Below are 10,965 nucleotides of genomic sequence, written 5' to 3' on the forward strand. Positions count from 1 at the left end.
GCCTGGATTAATCTGGTTTACCAAGTGGAGCAGGCTGGCCTCTGCAGCATTCTGGCTTTCCAGATGTCCTGTGTCTCCCACATCTGTCCTTTCTCATCCACGTTTGGCCACAGGACTTGCTAAGAAGCAGGATCCTCCACAGGCAGCAGGAAGCTGGGAGCTAGTGCTTGGGGCGTGGGGTGGGCTACAGCAGGGACAGAGAACTTGGGGAAAAGGTCCTATTGCCACGTCGAAATTCACCCTTAGGAATTGCTCCCGCCCCTGAGACCCCTCCCAGGATTACTGATCATTAGCTAATGTGGGCAGCATCTGACCTCAATGGTGATCAGTTTATATTATGTAGGAGGAGCCAGTGCCTGTCATTAAAGGGACCATGACTTGGGCGATCATCAGGGTGGTTAGTGTAAATTGTCAACTTGACAGAGTCTAGAGCCACCTGGGAGACAGGCCTCTGGACATGTCTGTGGGGGTCATCTTAGTGTTTGTTAATTGGGAAGGGGAGACCTGCCCACTATGGGTGGCGCCATTCCCTGGCTGGCTTCCTGGACTGCATAAACAGAGACAGGAAGCTGAGCAGCAGCAGTGTGCTCAGCTATCTTCCTCAGCTTCCTGACTGTGGGTGGAATTTCACTGGCTGCTTCAACCTGCTGCCTTGCCTCCTCTGTCACGGAGGCTGACTGTACCTTTGAGCTATGAGAAGAATAGAAACTAAGTTGCTTTTGTCAGAATATAATGTCATAGCAACAGGAAAAACAAACAAACACTAAGACAGCAACTAGGCCAATGATGGCAAACCACAGTTCAGAGGTCTTCCCTGCCCTGATAGTAAATATATAACTCCTCCTGAAGGAGGGACTGATTGGCATCAGGACTGGGTTTGCACTGGGGCTATAGATGCCAGAAAGAAGACCTGAGCATCGCGCCTACACCTGTAGTGCTAGCATTTGGGAGGTGGAAGCAGGAGGAATTAGGAGTTCAAAGTCATTCTTGGCTATATTAGTGAGTTAGAGGCCAGCCTGGGCTACATGACATCCTATCTCAAAAACTGAAAAGACAAGAGGAGGAGAGCAAGGAGAGCGGCCATGAAGAAGCCACAGGCATCTCATTGCTACTGTGTCACCAAGGAGGATCTGGGGAGGGGGGCTAGCTTTCATGGGCAGGCAGAGAACCACCGTGGGATCACAATGCTGGAAACTGAGGTCCTGTCTGGAAGTCTTCTCTGTTCCCGTTTTACAGACCCAGAGAGTGAGGTTTACAGACCTTCCTGCTGAGATCCAACCTCCAACTGATGTTCTCTGTGGAGACACCTGTCTGGACATGGGGTCTTGTCAGTGACACTTGTCAGCTGGAGTGGCAGGCTGTCCTGGAAAACCAGATGATAGAACCTTCAGAAATCGTGCTCCTCACACGTGCGCCCACCCCTGCTGCTTTGTGGGTTCATGCCTTCGGTGTCTGTTGTACCCAAGAGCCCTGGGGAAGCTAGGGCTGCCTAGCTGCCTATCCTAGGCTCAGGGCCTGGGTTCAGGCCACCACCCTGTCTCAGGGCAGTGCTGGGTCTCTAGGACCTGGGCTTCAAAATCAACTGCACACACTGGGTCTGCAGAGGCTGTACACACTGGATCTGTGGGGTCTGAGGACAGTATGGGGTTAGAGCATGCCCAGGACTTTTCTCTACTTCAGGTGTGTCAGGCTCAGAGATGAAGGGGCCATTGCCTTTGAGAGACTTAAATATGAGGACTGGGGAGACATCTCAGTTAGTGAAGTACTTTTTATAGGAGCAGGAGGACCCACATTCAGCCTCATGGGTTTGGTTACTTTTCTGTTGCTGTTACAAAATTCCATGACCAGGGCAACTTAATGAAGAAAGTATCTAACTGGGCTCACAGTTCCAGTCCATCACCACTGTAGTGGGGAACACAGCAGCAGGGAGGTAGGCATGGCTCTGGAGCAGCTGATCTCACATCTTGATCCACAAGTAGCAAGGGGGGAGAGAGAGAGAGACGACAGAGACAGAGACAGAGACAGAGACAGACAGACACAGAGAGGGAGAGAGAGAGAGACAGAGAGACAGAGAGTGAGACAGAGAGAGAGAGAAGTGGAGAGAGATTGAGGAAAATACCCTGGCCTCTACTTGTGTGTGTGTATGTGTGCTGTCCTCAGAGCCTACAGATCCAGTGTGCAATATCACACACACACACACACACACACACACACACACACACACACACACAATAAATAGGGGCTCACAAAATGGCTCAGTGCAAGCCCGATGACCTGGACTCAGTCCTACAAACCCACGAGAAGGTGGAGAGAGAGCGAGCAGAAGTCAGTGTCATCCTCCGACCTTGGCATGGGTGAGGGCCCATTCCTCCCTCCCCACCACAAGCAATACTAAACATAATTAAGAAAAAAGAAAGATAAAGTGTCACATAGTTCCCTAGAGGAGGACCGCCAGAGCCATGCAAGGGAAGGCCTTGGGACAGAGGGCTCAAGTAGGGAGATGTCACTGGGCCTGGGCTATGGGGAGAGGGGTCACTGTGCCTGGCTCAGGTCTAGGCTGTCAGAGCAGAAGAATGCCAGGCTTGAGTGGGGCCCCGGGGTCCCACTGCACGTGGGAACTGATGCCAGAGCTCCTTCTAGGGAGATAGAAACATCCACCCCCTTCTCCTATAGACCCACAGGTAGCCCAAAGTATGGCCCCCCTGAAGTTCACCCTGGAGAACTAGTGAGTTTCTTAGGTGAACTTACAGAGCCAGGGTGTGGGGCTGTCTGCAGGATCAGGGGTGACCCAAAGCAACTGCACTGAAAGTCTTTATCCAGCGTGGATAATGGCTGCCCCATAGCTGGAATCCCCTCTACCTCCCCATCTATACTCTTCTAGCACCTCCCCAGTCCCCCAGGGGCCATATGTGATCAGGCCATGATTATCCACAAGTGGTTGGGAAGAGTGGCAGGAGCCTCAGGCGAGAGGAGGTTGTCCATCCCCACTCCTCTGAAGAAATGTCTGTTAACCAGTTCTACGCGATGGTCTGTTGTTAGCAGATATGGCTGATGGGAAGAGGAGGGCGGCTGTACCGCTTGGTACAGCTGTTTGTGGAGGCGGCAGGCACATGGTGGCTGTGAGCTACGTGTCAGCCGCAGCTCATGAAATGCTGAGAACCTTCCAGTCTCCACCCTCGGTGTCCCTGCTCTGAGCCATTGTGACCCTCCAGGCCCAGCATCCTTCTCTCTAAAATGAGGCACAGCAGTGTCTCATCGAAGCTCGGGGGTGGGGGTGGGGCAATGGCGGCAATAACATGACGCTGGTCACTACTGTGCCCTCCTTGGCTCCCGGGCGCTTCATCCCTGGGCACCGGTAGGGTCTTGCTTGCTTTTGTTGGGATTTAGGAAAGATGCTCAGGGCAGACGACTCTATGAAGCTGCAGCCATATCCCATGAGGCCCCCATGAAGGTATGTTTCTCCCCCATGAGGGGTCTGGAGCCCTTTCACACCTGTGCTCGGGTGGATGGAACCCAAGCTCCCTCCTGTTTCTGTGGTGATGTCAGCATATCCTGTGGGCTGTAGCCTTCAGCAATGAATGGGTCTGACATCACCCGGAGCCTCCCACCCCAGAACTTTCCTTTAGCATGCTGTCAGGAAAATCTGCCTCACCAGGGCTTCAGCCAGGCTTCTCCTTTTGCAGTGAGGAGAACTGAGTCACTTGCTCTGTTTCCCTTTTTGCCTTAGCTGCCAGGAAGCTCAGGCAAATCTGAAGGTCAGCTTCAGCACCCCCAGAGTTTGGCATAGCATCTTTCCTGTGGCTAGCTTCTGCGCATGTGGTGGGAGTGGTCATTGGGAGGCGGAGTCTCAGTATGCAAAGAAGGGAAAGAGGAGAAAAATCAGGCTAGATGTAGAAAGGTGACCACAGTAAGTGAGGCCAGACCTGAAGTTCGAGGCATCAACATGCTGTGCGTTTCTCTCCCTTTCCCCAGGCCCTCTGCTCGGAACAAGCGTATCTGCGAAATTGGAGTAGGATAGGGGTGGGGTGGGTATCCAGTTTCCTCAAGGACAGTGCCCCAGAAGATGGGAAGGAGAGAGGCTGCACCCCTCCCCCAAAATCATCCAAGAGGGCTCAGATCTGCAGAAGGTTCTCGCGGGGAAGAATGGGGGTGCCAGGGACTCGGAGGGTCGTTGTTATTCAGGGCCCGTATCTTCCTTGTTCTTAAGCTGGAGTGTCCTTGAGATGCAATCGACTCTCATCTCCTGAGTCAGTCCCCTAAAACTCTTCAGCACCACACAGCGTCTCCCTGCAATGAACATCATCTGATTCTTAATTAAAGAACAAGATTAGGGAGCCCTTGGGCCACACTTCAATGTCATTTGGACACCATCGGATGAACTGGGCTGCAGAGAGGCGACGGGGAGGGAAGATTACAGAGGGGCTCAGGGTAGAGGTCAGCTGGTTATTTATCCTGTGACGATCAATTCCAGCATTTAGCATTTCCGTTGCTCGGATATTTCACCTTAGAATTTATGACACGGGGAAGAGAAAAAATACTAAAATCAGGCAAGGGCCGTGTGCACAGAACTCAGGCAGGAGGGTGGCCATGCAGCAGAGGCAGTGGCTCAGTGGTTCAGAGCTGTTGCTGCTCTCGCAGAGGACCTGAGTTTGGTTCCCAGATAATTGACCTTCTGAAACTCCAGCTTTGGGGGAATATAACGCCTCCTTCTGGCCTCTTCAGGTACTGCATCCACACTTCCCTCTTCATACAAACACACATAAAGGTAAACCTTAAATGAAAATGAAGTTGAGTGTTCTGAGACATGATTTGATCGGCATGACAGACACCGTAACCCTGAGGCTCACTACCACCTTCCCAACTATGACAGCCCCAGCAGCCCTTTGGTTCCCCATCCCATCCTGTGTCCCCACTTAACAGTATCTGAAGTGGTTGTCTAAAACTCAAGTCTAATTAGACTTATTTTTTATTTTATTTTATTTTATTTTATTTTATTTTATTTTATTTTATTTTATTTTATTTTACTTTTTGGTTTTTCGAGACAGGGTTTCTCTGTATAGCCCTGGCTGTCCTGGAACTCACTTTGTAGACCAGGCTGGCCTCGAACTCAGAAATCCGCCTGCCTCTGCCTCCCGAGTGCTGGGATTAAAGGCGTGTGCCACCACGCCCGGCTTCTAATTAGACTTACAACCCTTCTACAGGATTGAGAGTGGGCCTCCAATGGCTATTTAGCCACAAATGCTTATGGTAGCCAGAGGGTGGAGTCAGGTGTCCACGGATGAATGAGTACATGCATGGACTTTGGCATATGGCATGCACATACCATGGAATATACCGTGGAATATTATTCACCTCTGAAAAGGAAGGCATCTGACATGAGTGGTAGTATGGAAAAGTTGTGCAGACACTAGGTCAAGGGAGTAAGGCAGCCACAGAGGACAGAACTGCAGGGCTCCACTGCATAAGGTTTCTGGGGCGTCAGATCCATAGACAGAGGCAATCGTGGGTACCAGGGAGGGGGAAGAAAACAATGTAGACCATTCTAGAAAGGGCTGGTAGGGATGGTTGCCTGTCATGAATGCTCCGGGTAAGGACATACACATTTCAAACTAGAAAAAAAAAAAAAAAAGGTAAATTGTGTGCCTGTTTTGCTGCAATTTAAACAAATACAATTTGGTTATATTTTAAAATTATTTTGGGGTATGTGTGCAGAGGAACATGGGGTGCCTGGCCATGTGTGTCAGAGGGCAACCTGCAAGAGTTGGTTCTCTCCTTCTACCACGTGGGTCCTGAGGTTCAAACTCAGGTCATCCAAGTTGGCAGCAGGCACCTTTATCTGTTGAGCCATCTTGCTGGCCCTAAACCGACAAAGCTCCAACAAGCTCCTCAAAGGAAACAAAACGAAATCCCTTCAGTGGCTCCTGTACTCTCAGCCCATGAGACCCTCTGCCCCCTCCCCCACCTCTTGCTGCAGGCTCTGGGACTGTCCGAGGCTAGCCCATTCTTGTGCTATTTATTGAATAGGCAAATGGCTCTTGTGTTCCCACAGCCCACAGATGCCCAGTCCACACCAGCAAAAGGCAAGTGGCAGCTTCAAAAGGTTGGAATCTCCTCCCTATGCCCTTGGGTGTGGTAACACTCCCTCTCAACTTGGTCTCGGACTGCAGTGGGAGCTAAGCCGCAAGCTTCACACTTCCTGGTGTGAGGCAGGGGTTCTAACACCCTCACTCTGAGGCTTTTGGCTCTACTGCTCTTGCTTGCTGAAAAGACTGCCTTTGTCAGGCTTGGGTGAAGCCAGTCTCACCCCGGAGTGTCAAGAAGGAGCTTGGGACGGTTGTTATCTGTGGTCAACTCTATAGGATCTAGAATCACTCGGGAGATGGGCTCTGGCCATGCATGCCTCTGGGGGAGTGAGACAGCCCGCCCACTGTGGGCGGCACCATCCCCCAGGCAGAGGATCCTGGACTATTTAAATAAAAAGGAGAAAAAAAAAAAGAGCCAAGTGCAAGCATTCACTGCTCAACTGTGAGAGCCATGTGACCAGATCCACCAAGTTTCAGTCACTTCGACTTCTCCCCTGCCACAGGGGACTGCACCCATGAGTTTTATAACAGCAGCAGGAACATAACTAAGGCAATGTGAGGGCAGTGGGTTGTAGTCCTCTAAAGCCAGCACATGCCACAGGAGGAGGCCTGACAGCTAGTCTAGTGTCTCCTCTATTATTACAGAGGAGGAAGCTGAGGTGAGGACTCTGCCCAGCACTGCCATACCCAGTGAGGTTTCACTTCCTCCTCTGTGGCCCTAGGCTCTGTATCACTGAGAGGTCATTTGCTCCATTTGTCTCTGTGCCTGCCAGACTGTCAGACTGCCAAGGATCACAGCTAACCTAGCTCTTCTATGTAACCTTAGGTCAGTGGTTTTCAAACTCCGTAATGCTGCAACCCTTGAATACAGTTCCTCATGTTATGGTGCCGTCTCTCCCCCAACTATAAAATTATTCCACTGCTACTTTGTAACTGTAATTTTGCTACTGTTGTGAATCATAATGTAAATATCTGATATGTGAACTAGTGAAGGGTTATTTTAACCCCCAAAGGGGCCCAAAGGTTGAGAACCACTGCTGAAGGCTAGCAGGGTGAACCACTGGCATGAGAAGTATCTTGCCTGCTTAATATCATGGAGGATCAGCTACCTGTGGATGGAAGCTGTCTTAGTTAGGGTTTTACTGCTGTGAGCAGACACCACGACCAAGGCAACTCTTACAAGGACAACATTTAACTGGGGCTGGCTTACAGGTTCAAAGGTTCAGTCCATTATCATCAAGGCAGGAAGATGGCAGCATCCAGGCAGGCATGGTGCAGACAGAGTTGAGAGTTCTACATCTTCATCTGAAGGATGACGCTAAGAGAAGACTGGCTTCCAGGCAGCTAGGATGAGGGTCTTAAAGCCCACACCCACAGACACACCTACTCCAACAGGGCCACAGCTTCTAATAGTGTCACTCCCTGGGCCAAGCATAGACAAGCCATCACAGAATCCATCCTTATCTGACCCCCAGGAGACTGTGGCCCTCGAAGATTTGAGATGAAGACTCCAGACAGGAGCATGAGGCCTAGGAACAGACATCCCAGGCCTCCACCAGGACTCTTCCTTAACAGTGAGGCAAAAGCTTTACTGCAGAAAATGGAGGGACTGCGAGCTGCAGACATGGCTCTGTTGGGAGGGAGATTATCTTGTGTGAACAAAACCCGGGTTTCCATCCCCAGCCCTCCAGAAACTGGGTGTGGACATGCGCTCTGTAATCTCAGCACTTGTCGAATAGAAGCAGGAGGGTCTAGTGTTGGAGGTCATTCTTGGCTGCATAGTGACCCCAAGGCTAGCCTGGGCTACATGAGATCCTGTCTCAAAGGCAAACAAAACAAAAAAAGATAGGGAAAAAAAAAAAGGAAAGGAAAGGGGAAGGAAAAATGAAGCTGTTGTCCTACTGAGATGATCAGTCATTTATCCCCTCAAACAGCCCAGCCAGGATGCTCGTGGTCTTGGGGTGGGGGTGGAGTGCCATGGAAACTGCAGGGCTTGGGACTGGAAAGCCAGCTCTTCTCTTGCCTACCCCCTCCCATCCCTCATCAGAGGACACGTGCCAGCTTCTGTTTGTTAAAACAACAACAACAGCAAACAAACCGAGAGTAATACTGGGGCAGCACAAGGAGAGGCGACTAGTTTGAACAAGGAGAGTTCAGAAGGATCTTGAGAACGATGTACATGGACTGAAATTAGGGACAGCCAGTCATAGCCAGCTGCAGCAGGAGAGTCGGGCTTGGGCTCTGTAGGCCAAGACAGGGAGACTGAGCAGTTGTATCCTAAGCACAGCTGGCTCATGGGCGCCCTCGTGTGGCTGAAGTAAGGACCACACTCAGAAATACTGGGCTCCCGGGCAGTGCTGACCTCTGCAAGCTACTTCAGCTTTCACCTAAGAACTCTGAGAGTGGGCTTGCTTTCTATATGTCAAAGATTCTCCGTTTCAAGAGAGCAAAGGTGGTGTCCAGGCTCAGCAGGCAACTAGTGACCTGGATCTGAGTCACTTGGGAGACGATGTCTCTGTCTCACCTGGGTGCAGTGATTTCCCCATCCTGGGAGCAGACAGTCCTCGGGGTAGTCCACTATCGCATGGGGCAGTACCAGGGGGCTTCCAGCGACAGTTCTCTTGGGGAGAACCTAGGAAGGGGCTACAGGCAGGAGGGGTTCTAAGGGCCTCCTCGGGAGAGAAGAGAGAGGATTGGAAATGACCTGTGCCAACTCTGTGGTCCTGGGAAGCTGTGAACTCAGGGTGTGGTCAGTATGTGCCCGTGGCTTGAGTGTGTGTGTTTGAGGCTGGGGGCAGGGATAGAATGTGGGAGGAACAAGTCTCAAAAGGGGAGGGGGCTGAGAGGCCAGACATCAGGGCCTGCTTACACCTCTTGTTTCCTCTGACTGGCAGACAAAGGGCTTGCCTTGTCAGGAAATCTCTCAGGCCAGATTTTCAGAAAGGTGCTGAGTTTGACACCAATGTCTCAGAATCACTTTCCAGGAACCCCTACAGGTCCGTGAGTGAGGCTGGGCCTGAGAGAGGTTCTGTGATTCTCCCTGAGTTACACAGCCAGGGAGCACTGTGGGGAGAGCACAGTGGCTAACTGTGGGCTCCAGTTTAAAGAAGGCCACCCTGGGTTGTGTGGCCAAGACCTTCATAGGCAGTCCCAAGGCTGTGTCCCGGATCCCTTGCAGCTATGGCTCTGGATGGGTTGTGTGGCCCACAGTGGCACTCTGGCTGCTTTTGGCAGCAGATGCTGGTCTGTGAGTGCGGAGAAGAGGTGAGAGTAGGCAGAACATTGGGCACCGTGGCACATGCTTTCTGAGGGATGATTGACAGAGGTGGTGGTGGCTGCAACGTCCAACCTCCGGGTGGCAGCGGGAGGGGCGGTTTCACCCCTTTTGTTCCTTTCCTAGTTATGCCTTGGCAGATGCTCCATTGGCCAATCCTAGGGTTTTCTAGAAGCAAGGCCCAGCACACTCTCCTAAGTGTAGTGTAGGGCTTGTACATGTTCAGTGTGGGTGTTTGTGTATATGTGTGTGCAGGCGCACCACAGTGGAAGTCAAAGGATGGATGGCATTGGGGAGTCAGTTTTCTTCCTCTACATGTGGTCCCCAGAGATTGAACTCAGGTCATTGGGCTGGGTGGCAGTCACCTTTATCCACTAAGCCAGTTTGCTGGCCCCGGACTGTTTTTCTGAGACATCGCTGTGGCTCCTGGCAGCTTTTTCCCTGGGTCTCCTCCCCGTGAATACAACTTGCCCTCTCTACTCCCTGCCTTCCAGATGAGTCTCAGGTACCCAGACTGTTACCTGCCTATGTAGCTAAGGCTGGCTTTGAACTCTGGATCTGCCTGTCTCTATCTTCTGAGTGCTGGGATGACAGGTATGGGCCACTGTGGCCAAATTTCACAGACTATTTTCTGCCTGCTTGTCTGTGTTCTTATTCCCTTTTGTGAGAGCCTAGTCAAGTGGGATCAGGGCCGACCCTACTGTCCTCAGCTCAGTTTAGCTCTGTCTTCTCAAAAAGGGACCCCCACCACCACTTATAGCCATCTTTCTGGGAAGATGATCAGCTTGGCTGCAGGTGGGAAGGGACTCCGAGAGACGGCCTGGGTTAGTCCCCTGTACGGTGTGTGAGGTACATTGGAAACTTGGCTCTTCCTGTGGTAATGTTAAACGGTACTGGGACCCTGAAGAGGTGGGGCCACTTGCGAGTTCTGTAGGCCTTGGTTTCTGGAGTCAGGAACGAAACTGAAGAAGGCACAGTAAGTAGAGAGTTAGCCCATGACCTCAGTTCTCCTGCTATTAAAATACCAGTACTGGGTTGAGGATGTGGCTCAGTTGGTAGAGTGATTCTCTAGCATGCACCAGGACCTGGGTTCGATTCTTAGCAGCCATAAACTGGTCACGGTGGTGCACAACTGTAATTCCCAAAACTTGGAAGGTGGAGACAGAGGATCAGAAGTTTAAGGTCACTTGACCGAATAAGAACTTTGAGGTCAACCTAGGTTACATGAGACCCTGTTTCAAAATCAAACAATCAAACAAAAATGCCCCACTAATCACAGTACCCTATAGATTTGGAATGGCTAAACAACCCGTCTCTCCCCCACACAATAGAGTTTCACCTCCACTCTGAAGTTCAGAATGGCCTCCAGCTTGTGATCCTCCTGCCTCAGCCTCCTGAGTACTAGTATCACAGGCCTGCGCCTCATGCTGGAGACGTCACCATACCTGATTTCAAAACACACTGCAAAACTATTGTTGTCAAAACAGTATGGTGCAGGGTTAAAAACAGGCACACAGGCCAAACAGGACACAGCAGGGTGACCAGAAATCAAGGCATGCACATTTATAGCCAAGTGGGTTTCAGGAATAGGTGAGGAAGCCAGGATAT

This window comes from Mus caroli, unplaced genomic scaffold, assembly GCF_978045245.1.
Source record: "Mus caroli unplaced genomic scaffold, Mus_caroli_1 scaffold_16, whole genome shotgun sequence".
In the NCBI taxonomy this organism is placed as follows: domain Eukaryota; kingdom Metazoa; phylum Chordata; class Mammalia; order Rodentia; family Muridae; genus Mus; species Mus caroli.